The sequence below is a fragment of the Mobula hypostoma genome, chromosome 3, assembly GCF_963921235.1.
Source record: "Mobula hypostoma chromosome 3, sMobHyp1.1, whole genome shotgun sequence".
Lineage (NCBI taxonomy): Eukaryota > Metazoa > Chordata > Chondrichthyes > Myliobatiformes > Myliobatidae > Mobula > Mobula hypostoma.
Genome location: NC_086099.1, coordinates 11467205 through 11480077, shown reverse-complemented (window position 1 = coordinate 11480077; position 12873 = coordinate 11467205). Strand labels below are relative to the sequence as shown.

The 12873-nt window shown below is 42.1% G+C and overlaps 1 protein-coding gene across 9 annotated transcripts in view; it reads left to right on the top strand.

Annotated features, from left to right (window-relative positions):
- LOC134343853 (transcription factor 4-like) overlaps positions 1 to 12873 on the top strand; it is a 685533-nt gene that overhangs the window by 128976 nt on the left and 543684 nt on the right. The gene's annotated exons all lie outside the window — the stretch shown is intronic.

Here is a 12873-nt window from a genome sequence, read left to right as displayed (position 1 = left end):
GGACAGTTTACAATGACCAATTAATCTACCAACTGGTACATCTTTGGACTGTGGGAGGAAATCAGAGCACCCGGAGGAAACCCTATGCGGTCATGGGGAGAAGGTACAAACTCCTGACAGATAACAGTAGGAATTGAACTGGAGTCACCTGTACCTGTACTGTAAAGCATTGTGCTAACAACTATGCTATTGTATGAGTATTATTCTCATACCGTATCTCTTTCTATCCTTTTCATGCACCCTTTTACCCAGTTGAAGCTTGAAGTCGAATGTATTTTCCGCCTTCACCACTAACCCTGGAGGGGAATTTCAGAATGTCGCAGTGCTCTGTAAAGAAGCTTTTGTTCTCTGTTTTAAAACTCTTCTTGTAATCTTCTATTTATAGTGCTCTGTCCCCAACCTCTCATTCCATGCTGAATATGTGGCATCAGCTTTTTTCTAGCCTTTCGTGAATCTAAACACTTCTATCAAATTTTAAAACTGTGGCCTCTTGTTTTCTTTTTATTAAATCTTTTCTTTGTATTTATGTTTCCTCATACCAGTCAAATTCAAGAAATTGCAGTGTACTATTCTGGTTTGAAAGATGATAGTCTGAGATTTTATCCAAGTTTTTATGTTAACTCATTACTACATGGCTTTAGTCATCCAGAATTCTATTAAAGTTCAAATTTTATTGTATTTAGCAATGCAGTGTGGAATTGCCCCTTATGACCCTTTGAGCCACAACCCCAGCAACACCCTACAACCCCGATTAACCTTCACCTAATCACAGGACTATTTACAATGACCAGTTTACCTACTTGGTACGTCTTTGCCTTGTGGAAGACAACCGGAGCATCCGGGGAAAGCCCACACATCATGAACAAAGCGGATGAGCTTAGAGCGTGGATCAGTACTTGGAGCAAGGATGCTATGGCCATTACAGAGACTTGGATGGCTCAGGGGCATGAATGGTTACTTTGTGTGCCAGGCTTTAGATATTTCAGAAAGTACAGGGAGGGAGGCAAAAGAGGTGGGGGCGTGGCACTGTTGATCAGAGAGAGTGACTCAGCTGCAGAAAAGGAGGAAGACACAGAGGGATGGTGTATTGAGTCTCTGTAGAAGGAAGTTAGGAACAGGAAGGGGTAAGTAACTCTACTGGGTGCTTTTTATAGACCATCCAATAGTAACAGGGACATCGAGGAGCAGATAGGGAGACAGATTCTGGAAAGATGTAATAATAACAGGGTTGGCGTGGTGGGAGAATTTAATTTCCCAAATATCGATTGGCATGTCCCAAGAGCGAGGGGTTTAAGCTGGGTTGCAGTTTGTTAGGTGTGTTCAAGAAGGTTTCTTGACATAATGTGTAGATAAGCCTACAAGAGGAAAGGCTGTATTTGATCTGGTATTGGGAAATGAACCAGGTTAGGTATCAGATCTCTCAGTGGGAGAGCATTTTGGAGATAGTGATCACAATTCTAGCTTCTTTACCATAGCATGGAGAGGGACAGGAACAAACAAGTTAGGAAAGCAATGTAATTGGAATAAGGGGAAATATGAGGCTATCAGGCAGGAACTTGGAAGCATAAAATGAGAACAGATGTTCTCAGGGAATTGTATGGTAGAAATGTGGCAAATGTTCAGGGGATATTTGTGTGGAGTTCTGCATAAGTATGTTCCAATGAGATGGGGAAAGGATGGTAGGGTACAGGAACCGTGGTGTACAAAGGCTGTTATAAATCTAGTCAAGAAGGAAAAAAGAGCTCAGGAAAGGTTCAAAATTAGGTAAGGATGGAGATGTAGAAGATTATAAGGCTAGCAGGAAGGAGCTTAAGAAAGAAATTAAGAGAGCCAGAAGGGGCCATGAGAAGGCTTTGGCAGACAGGATGAAGGAAAACCCCAAGGCATTCTACAAGTATGTGAAGAGCAAGAGGGTAAGACATGAAAGAATAGGACCAATCAAGTGTGACAGTGGAAAAGTGTGTATGGAAACAGAGGAGATAGTAGAGGTACTTAATGAATACTTTTCTTCAGTATTTATTACAGAAAAGGATCTTGGTGATTGTAGGGATGACTTGCAGCAGACTGAAAAGCTTGAGCATGTAGATACTAAGAAAAAGGATGTGCTGGAGCTCCTGGAAAGCATCAAGTTGGATAAGTCACCGGGACTGGACGAGATGTACCACAGGCTACTGTGGGAGACGAGGGATGAGATTGCTGAGCCTCTGGCCATGATCTTTGCATCATCAATGGGGACGGGAGAGGTTCTAGAGGATTGGAGGGTTGTGGATGTTGTTCTATTATTCAAGCAAGGGAGCAGAGATGGCCCAGAAAATTTTTCGAGCAGTGAGTCTTACTTCAGTAGTTGGTAAGTTGATGGAGAAGATCCTGAGAGGCAGGGTTTATGAACATTTGGAGAAGCATAATATGATTAGGGATAGTCAGCATGGCTTTGTGAAAGGCAGGTCGTGCCTTATGAGCCTATTTGAATTTTTTGAGGATGTGACTAAACACATTGCTGAAGATAGAGCAGTAGATGTACTGCATATGGATTTCAGCAAGGCATTTGATAAGGTATCCCATGCAAGGCTTATTGAGAAAGTAAGGAGGCATGGGATCCACAGGAACATTACTTTGTGGATCCAGAACTGGCTTGCCCACAGAAGGTAAAGAGTGGTTGTAGACGGTGTGCCCTCAGAGATCTGCTTTGGGATCCCCTACTCGTTATGATTTTTATAAATGAACTGGATGAAGAAGTGGAAGGATGGGTTAGTAAATTTGCTGATGACACAAAGGTTGGAGGTGTTGTGGAAAGTGTAGAGGGCTATCAGAGTTTACAGTGGGACATTGATAGGATGCAAAACTGGGCTGAGAAGTGGCAGATGAAGTTCAACTCGAATAAGTGTTAGGTGGTTCATTTTGGTAGGTCATATATGATGACAGAATATAGTATTAATGGTAAGACTCTTGGCAGTGTGGAGGATCAGAGGGATCTTGGGGTCCGAGTCCATAGGACACTCAAAGCTGCTGCGCAGGTTGACTCTGTGGTTAAGAAAGCATAAGGTGCATTGGCCTTCATCAATCATGGGATCACAACACCTCCAACCTTTGTGTCATCAGCAAATTTACTAACCCATCCTTCCACTTCTTCATCCAGTTCATTTATAAAAATCATAACGAGTAGGGGGTCCCAAAGCAGATCTCTGAGGGCACACCGTCTACAACCACTCTTTACCTTCTGTGGGCAAGCCAGTTCTGGATCCACAAAGTAATGTTCCTGTGGATCCCATGCCTCCTTACTTTCTCAATAAGCCTTGCATGGGATACCTTATCAAATGCCTTGCTGAAGAGCCGAGAGGTAATGTTGCAGCTATATAGGACCTTTGTCAGCCCTCACTTGTAGTACTGTGCTCAGTTCTGGTTGCCTCACTGTAGGAAGGATATGGAAACCATAGAAAGGGTGCAGAGGAGATTTACAAGGATGTTGCCTGGGTTGGGAAGCATGCCTTATGAGAATAGGTTGAGTGAACTCAACCTTTTCTCCTTGGAGCAGCGGGAAATGAGGGGTGACCTGATAGAGGTATATAAGATGATGAGAGGCATTGATGGTGTGGATAGTCAGGGGCTTTTTCCCAGGGCTGAAATGGCTAACACAAGAGGGCACAGTTTTAAGGTGCTTGGAAGTAGATACGGAGGAGATGTTGGGGTAAGTTTTTTACATAGAGAGTGGCGAGTGTGTGGAATGGGCTGCCGGAGGTGGTGGTGGAGGCGGAAACGATAGGGTCTTTTAAGAGACTCCTGGACAGGTAGATGGAGCTCAGAAAAATAGAGGGCTATGTGTACCCCTACGTAATTTCTAAGGTAGGGACATGTTCGGCACAGCTTTGTGGGCCGAAGGCCCTGAATTGTGCTGTAGGTTTTCTCTGTTTCTACTCCGTGGAAGGACGTACAGAGATTCCTTACAGGCAGCACTAGAATTGAACTCCAAACTCCTGACACCCCGAACTCTAATGGTTCAAAGTAATTTATTATCAGAGTACGTATATGACACCACGTACGACCCTGATATTTATTTTCCTGTGGGAAATACAGTAAATACAAAAATAAAAATAGATATTTATTATTTATTATTACTGAGATCTTACGATGAAAAATCCTTGGAAGTGAGTCTTTTGGTTGTGGGGACAGTTCAGTGAGGGGGTGTGTGAAGTTAACCCCTCTGATGCTTAAGGGGTAATGACTATTCTTGAACCTGCTGGTGTGAGTCTTGAGGCTCCTCTATCACCACCTTGATAGCAGCAGAGAGAAGCAAGCATAACCTGGTGGTAGGGGTGCAAGATGCTGGATTCTGCTCTCCTGCAACAGCGCTCCATTTAACCTTTTTTAAATTTTGTTCCTTTCTGATCATAGAGTGAAACACATGACTCTGAGTCTGTGTTCACTATCAAGCATCCGATTATACTAATCCCACTTTTACTTCTCATTACATTCCTATTAACTCCCCCTTGACTTCATTGCTCACTTACCCAAGGGCAATTTAGTGGTCAATTAGCCATCACGGAGCGAGAGAGGAAAGCAGAGCACCCGGAGGAAACCCACTGTGGTCACATAGGCAGCACCAGAGGTCAAGGGTTAAACTTCTTTCAGTTGGATAGAAGTTAGGCTAATTAAAATTAATCATTGGTCCAAGTCATCCATGAAGGAGAAATTCCTGGATTCAATTAAGTTATATGGGTCTGTGATGTGGCTTTGTTTGGTTAACTGTTGAACACGGAAAGGTATAGGAAGAAAAACAGGATGTGTGATATAGTGACATGGTAGTGTGGCAGTTAGCGCAACGCTTTACAGGGCCTGCGATTGGGATTCAATTCCCGCTGCTCTCTGTAAGGCGTTTGTACATTCTCCCTGCAACCATGCAGGTTTCCTCCGGGTGGTCTGGTTTCCTCCCACAGTCCAAAGAGTTGTGGATCAGAGTTAATAAATTGTGGGTGTGTTATGTTGGCACCAGATGCATGACAATACTTGTGTGATGCTCCCAGCACAGCCTTGGACTCTACCGGTCATTGACTCAAATTGTGCCTTTCACTGTGTGTTTCGATGTACACGTGACAAAAAAAGCTAATCTCCTTTCAAAAATCTTTAAATTGCTGGCGAAGATAGAGAACAGAGTATGGGCATTATGAAAATGAAGTAAAGAGTGGGAAATAACCAAGAGAAAGAGGAGTATAATTGGGAATTACTTCCCAGTAAAAGGATATTATGAATCATTTTAATGTAACACACAAAATGCTAGTAATTACTTCAGTATTACTTCAAAATGCTAGTAATTACTTCACTTTGAGAACCAGAGATGATATACAAAACAATAATACATTTTAAATTTTAATATTTTGATTTTATTTTACTATTTTTTCCTTCACTTGTTTACTACTTTTTGGGACTTGTAAGTTCCTTGTAATGTTTCCAGGGCTTCAGTTTCCCTCTGTAGCTTCTGTAGAATTATTTGCTCATGCCTTAATGCCTGTTTGAAGATGCTGGATTACGGTGTAGAATTGTTCCTTTTCTTATATTTTGTTTCTAGTTTAACTTTTCTATGCTTGCTTATATTTCTATATAATCACCTTTCACATGTAATTGCTCTGTGAATTTCCAGGAATTATGATACAGTGGCTATTGTAATTTTCTGTAAGCTTCTTAGTTTTCTGTAGCAGGTGTCACATGATTTGAATCTGGTTATTTTAATAGGTTAATTGTTATCACTGGAATTTTCTTTTCTCTAGTCTGATTATGAGATGACTGAGACTGACCTTTCCTTTCTTTGTTCTCTGATTCTTTCTTAACTTGTTCTTCGTTCTTGTGACACTTAATAAAGTTCAAGTTTAATCGTCATTTAACGAGGCACATGGATAGAGACAAACGAAAGAGCATCCAAGGTAAAACACAGAGTACCAACAGTCACACATAGCACACAGAACATATAATCATGATAGCAAATAACCATACAGTTGCAAGAAAAAAATATAATAATAATAATAATAATAACGTAGCCCAAGCCCTGAATGTAATCCCCTGTAGATTGATGGTGCGTGGATGTAGTCCTGGAGCCATGTTTCTACAAGAACAAGCCCACAGCAGTTCCTCATTTCACGCAAGTGCAGCTACAGACAGACACAATCCAGCTTGGCTGTAAAACAGACTTAAGCAACAAATTTTATGCCTCATTCTTGATTTCTGAAGAATCTTTAGATCATAAAAACATTAGGCTCCAACAAAGATAAGTTCCTGGTTTGGACATTTTCTGTATTGACTGCCATAAGCAAGCAATCACTTCCAGATCAAACTAAGTGACACCAAATTAGACTTTGAGACTTTTCTTTCCCCTTCACCCTATTCTCATTTCCATTCGCCATTCCCATGCATTCTAAAGCAAACCCATATTGGCATGGTCTATCTTGCTGACATCTGAGATCAGCACAATTACATCCCAGGACATGCCCTCTTCTCTGCCATCAAGGAGAAAGTACAGAGGCCCAAAGACAGACACATTCAACATTTCAGGAACAGCTTCTTGCCCTCCATCATCAGATTTCAGAATGGATAATGAACCCATGTACACAACCTCACTATGTTTTTTGCTCTTTTTTTTACATGACTATTTATAAATTAATTATATATATTTCTTAATGTAATTTATATTTTTTATTATTATGTATTGCAATGTTCTGCTGCTGGAAAGCAGCAACTTTCGTGACAGGTGCCAGTGATTTATAATGTGATTTTAAATGTAATTCTGATTTCCTGTTTAGTAATGCTTAGCAGAATAAATGGTAAAATGGTGAGCTGAGCAGATTGATCGTTGGAGTGATAATATAAAGTGTTGGTAGTTCTATGTAATGGAATGATTTAAGGTTAGTTTTCAGAAAATGTTAAGCTACACTTGAGTTTTTGGTTTGTTTCCGCATGTACCAACCATAATAGGAAGGTCAGCTCTGAATTGTTGCTTACAGTAATTTGTGAAGAATTCATTAATGCTAGTAATGTGAACACACTCAGACACTCTGACTCACACACACACACACACACACTACACACACACAAAACACACACTCTATATACACACACACTACACACACACACACACACACACACACACACACACACACTATACACACACACACAAAACACACACACACACACACACACACACCACACATAAAATACATACATGCCACACACAGGTATTTAGCTGAACTAATATTAGTTATGCGGCTTTCATCAACAGTAAAATTACAATAACCTGATCTCTGATTATTCAGAAATGCTGACACTTCGGATGATTACTGTGCTCTCATCTTCTGATTTATTGGAGCCTTCAGTTCCCACTCTGTCCTGTCCCTGGCTTTAACTGGAACATGTATTGTTCTTTCCTACTACGAAACAGATGAAGAAAAAGTACATTGAAATGTGTTGGAGTATTAAAGGCCGCAAGACACGGGAGCAGAATTAGGCCATTCTCCGCACATCAAATCTGCTCCGCCATTCGATTAGTAGGAATAACATTAACAGTCTGGAAAATCTGCTGGTTTGGCATCACTAAAATCCCAAGCCTGCTGGATCAGTTAATGGGATTTTATGTACTATGGAATTGACAACACGAGTGAGTTTAGATCATTGTGCTGGTGAATTTCATTTGGAACAGGTACTCCAAACTCTGGGCGGTGTGGGGTGGAGGCACGTCTTTGCCGATGGAGGTGTAAGGCGCTCCTTCCCTCTGCTAGCAGTCACCCTTGGGCAAGGTGTAGCACCTTCTTAACACCCCTCCTCTCTCCTGAATCAGGGTCATGTGGAGCCATGGGAGCAGGTGGTGGATGGTCGTATGAGCAGCTAGTGCATATCAGACAAGCTCTGAAGAGTATTGATAAAGGCTGGTGTCACCCATCCTGTAAAGACCCTGCCCAGAAGAAAGCACTTCTGCAGAAAAATTTGCCAAGAAGAGTCCTGGTCATGGAAAGACCATGACTGCCTATGGCACATAACAAGCAAAGGAACGAACTCCATACTCATATCTTTGACCCTTTTGTCATTTTAAATTCCTTTCCAAATGATTTCCCTTGCCACTTAGAATGGTGATGGGAATGGGGTGAGGTGTTCATAAATGTCCAATGAAATCCAAATATAGCCCAGTGAATCTGGCAACCCAACTAATCCCATCAACTTCCTGCCAGATGGGTCAGATAAAATCATTATTCCAAAGATTTAAAGATTAGCTTTATTTGCCACATGCGCTTTAAAACATACAGTGAAATCCATCGTCTGTGTCAATGAGCAACATAGTTAAGGTTAAGGGTTAGATTGATCTTAAAGTAGGTGAAAGGTCAGCACAACATTGTGGGCTGAAAGGCCTGTAACGTGTTGTAGTGTTTTATGTTCTATGTAAGGGGACGTCCCTCTATTCTGTGGCTGTGCCCTCTGGTCCTACATTTCCCTACTATTGGAAACATCCTCTTCACATCCACTCTGCCTCGGACTTCCAATATTCAGTAGGTTTCAATGAGATCCCTCCTTACTCTTCTGAACTCCTGTGACAGCCCAGAGCCATCAAGCACTCCTCATACATTAACCCTTTCGATCCCAAGATAACGCTTGTAAACCCAAGTCGGCCACAAATATGCAATGCGATTAGATTATGAAAGGTTAAAACGAGGTAAAGATTAGCTTTATCTGTCACATATACATCAAAATATTGAAACGTACAGTGAAATGTGTCATTTGCATTACATCAAATCAGTGAGGTTAAGTTGGGGGCAGCCTGGAAGTGTGGCTGTGCTTCCCACACCAACCTAGAATGCTTAAAATTTTCCAGCCCTATCCCTAACCCATGCATCTCTGGAATGTCTGAGGAAACAGGAGCACCTGGAGGAAACCCATGTGGTCACAGGGTTCCTTCGGCCTAACTGGTGATAAAACATTCCATGCAATAATATTTTGGGAAAGTGTAAGCCTGAATTTAAGGACACCCACTCATTGCTGATTTACCAAATGGTAAATTTGCTTCTAGTATTGAAAACTTTACTGATTCAGAGATCACTGATTGGAGTCTGATTCCCGACACTCTCTGTAAGTAGTCTGTGCTTTTTACCAGGGCCACGTGTGTTTCCTCCGGGTGCTCCAGTTTCCTTCCACATTCGAATGGTGTATGATTAGGTTAGGTTAGGTTTCGTGAGTTGTGGGCATGCAAAGTTGGTGCCACTAGCTGCCCCCGGCACATCCCTGGACTGTTGTTCATTGGCACAAAATTACGCATTTCATTGTAGGTTCAATATACATGTAACAAATAAAACTGATCTTTACGTAAATATAATCTATTTTTTATTATTTTGATGGATTTTTTTGGCTAGTTATGATTTGCCCAGATTGCACTTGGCTGTTTTTGTTCAGTTACGTCATTATACTTGGTGGAGCTGTCTTGGCCTTCAACGTATTCTGTGACAACTGACCTACCATGGGCCAATTGACAATGACCTTGAATGTAAATTATTTGCTTGGGCATTATGTTTATTTGGAGCAGAACAATGAATAAACCATGGGAATTTTTTTGACCTTAGTTGACTGGGTGCTTTTTAATTCCAGTGGATAATGGCCATTGTATAGTGGCTTTTATTGTTCATCCTTAATAGTTTTTAAGAATATGAGGATGGTGAGTCATCATCTTGAACTGTTGCAACTTTTGTTATGAAAGTCCTCCTATAATGCCTTTTGAAGAGAGTTCCAGAATTGAGACAATGACGAAAGAGGCTTGGAGAGGAACCCGTGAGTCACATTGTTCCCATGAGCTGGCTTCTCTGGAAATCTATTTTGGTAGAGGTGGTGTGTTTGGGAGGTGTTGTCATGACCGTGGTTGGAAAAGATATTGGCTAGGTGCAGCTAGGACGCTGCATTGAGAGGTTCCCACAGTGATGTCCCAAAGTTGAGATGCTTAACCGACAAGGACCATAACCTTTAACGAGATTTCCTCTTGAGCAGAAAATGCTAGAGGAACTCAGTAAGTTGAAGCCATAATTGGTGACCTGGTGTGAAGTCCGAAAATGGCGGCCTGGGAATTTGGGGGCAAGGACTGGAGGTCTGGAGGTGGCCTTCACTGGGGTTGGAGGCCTGTCTGGATGTGTGGCTGGGAGGGTGGGATGTATGGGAAAGGGGTTTGTTTTGCTGATGGTGTCTTGTCTTGTCTTGTTTTGTTGTGTTGTGTTTGTGTTGCTTGTGTTGTTCTGTGGAACATTATGGGCATGCTATGTTGGTGCTGGAATGTGTGGTGACACTTGTGGATGGCCTCCAGCACATCCTTGTGTGTGCTGGTTCAAGTTCAAGTTTCAGTATCATTCAACCAGACATAAATATCCATGAAGACAGCCAAACGAAACAGTGTTAATACAGGACCAAGATGCAAAACAGTGCTAATCAGAATCAGGTTTATTATCAGCGGCATGTGATGTGCAATTTGTTAACTTAGCTGCAACAGTTCAATGTGATACATAATCTACAAGAGAAAGAAATAATAAATACAAAAGTAAATCAATTACGGTATATGCATATTGAATAGATTAAAAAGCATGCAAAAAACAGAAATACTGTATATTTAAAACGAAATGAAGTCATGTCTAAGGGTTCAATGTCCACTTAGGAATCGGAGGGGAAACAACCGTTCCTGAATTGCTGAGTGTGTGCCTTCAGGCTTCTGTACCTCCTACCTGATGGTAACAGTGAGAAAAGGGCATGCCCTGGGTGCTGGAGGTCTTTAATAATGGACACTGCCTTTCTGAGACACCGTTCCCAGAAGATGTCCTGGGTACTTTGTAAGCTGGTACCCAAGATGGAGCTGACTAGATTTACAATCCTCTGCAGCTTCCTTCATCCTGTGCAGTAGCCCCTCCATACTAGACAGTGATGCAGCTTATAGTGATGCACGGTACAACTACAGAACTTTTGGAGCGTACTTGCTGACATACCAAATCTCTTCAAACTCCTAATAAAGTATAGCTGCTGTCTTGCCTTCTTTACATCTACATCGATATGTTGGGAGCAGATTAGATCCCCAGAGATCTTGACACCCAGGAACTTGAAACTGTTCACTCTCTCCACTTCTGATCCCTCTATGAATGTAGTTCTGCTATTTAAGAAAGGAGGGAGGCAGCAAAAGGAAAATTACAGACCTATTAGTCTGACATCGGTAGTTGGAAAGATATTGGAGTCAATCCTCAAGGATGAGGTTATGAAATACCTCGAGGTGCATTACAAGATAGGCCGAAGCCAGCATGGTTTCATGAAGGGGAGATCCTGCCTCACCAACCTATTGGAATTTTTTGAGGTAATCTCGAATAAGATTGACAAGGGAGAGGCTGTGGATGTTGTGTATTTGGATTTTCAAAAGGCCTTCGATAAGGTGCCGCATATGAGGCTGCTTAATAAGATGAGAGCCCATGGAATTACAGGAAAGGTATTGGAATGGGTGGAGCATTGGCTGATGGGCAGAAAGCAAAGGGTGGGAATAAAGGGATACTATTCTGATTGGTTGCTGGTTACTAGTGGTGTTCCGCAGGGGTCGGTGTTGGGGCCGCTTTTTACGATGTATATCGATGATTTGGATTATGGATTAAATGGTTTTGTGGCTAAGTTTGCGGATGACACCAAGATAGGTGGAGGAGCAGGAAATGTTGAAGAAACGGAAAGGTTGCAGAGAGACTGAGTCAGATTGGGAGAGTGGGCAAAGAAATGGCAGATGAGATACAATGCTGACAAATGTATGGTTGTACATTTCGGAAGAAGAAACAATTGGGCAGATTATTATTTAGATGGGGAGAAAATTCAAAAATTGCAAGTGCAAAGGGACTTGGGGGTCCCCGTGCAGGATACCCTAAAGGTTAACCACCAAGTTGGATTGGCGGTAAGGAAAGCGAATGCTATGTTGGCATTCATTTCAAGAGGAATAGTGTATAAGAGTAAGGAGGTGTTGATGAGGCTCTATGGGGCATTAGTGAGACCTCATTTGGAATACTGTGTGCAGTTTTGGGCCCCCTATCTTAGAAAGGATGTACTGATGTTGGAGAGAGTTCAGAGAAGATTTACGAGGATGATTCCTGGAATGCAGGGGCTAACATATGAGGAGCGTTTGTCGGCTCTTGGACTGTATTCATTAGAGTATAGAAGAATGAGAGGGGATCTCATAGAAACATTTCGAATGTTGAAAGTGTTGGACAGAGTAGATGTGGAAAGATTGTTTCCCTTGGTGGGTGAGTCCAGGACAAAAGGCCATAGTCTTAGAATTAGAGGGTACCCAGTTAAAACAGAGATGAGGAGAAATTTTTTTAGCCAGAGTGTTGTGGATTTGTGGAATTCGTTGCTACATACAGCTGTGGAGGCCCGATCATTGAGTGTGTTTGAGGAGGAGATTGACAGGTATCTAATTAGTCAGGGTATCAAGGGATATGAGGAAAAAGCCGGAAATTGGAACTGGGTGGGTGAATAGTTTAGCTCATGGGGGAGCTGCAGAGCAGACTTGATGGGCTGAATGGCCTACTTCTGCTCCTTTGTCTTGTGATGAGGATTGGTATGTGTTCCCTCATCTTTCCTTTCCTGGAGTCCACAATCAGCTCTTTCGTCTTACTGATGTTAAGTGCCAGGTTGTTGCTGTGGCACCACTCCACTAGTTGGCATATCTCACTCCTGTATGCCCTCGTCCCCATCTGAGATTCTACCAACAATGGTTGTATCATCAGCAAATTTATAGATGGCATTTCGAGCTATGCCTAGCTACACAGTAATGTGTATACAGAGAGTAGAGCAGTGGGCTAAGCACACACCCCTGAGTTGCGCCAGTGTTGATCGTCAATGAGGAGGACA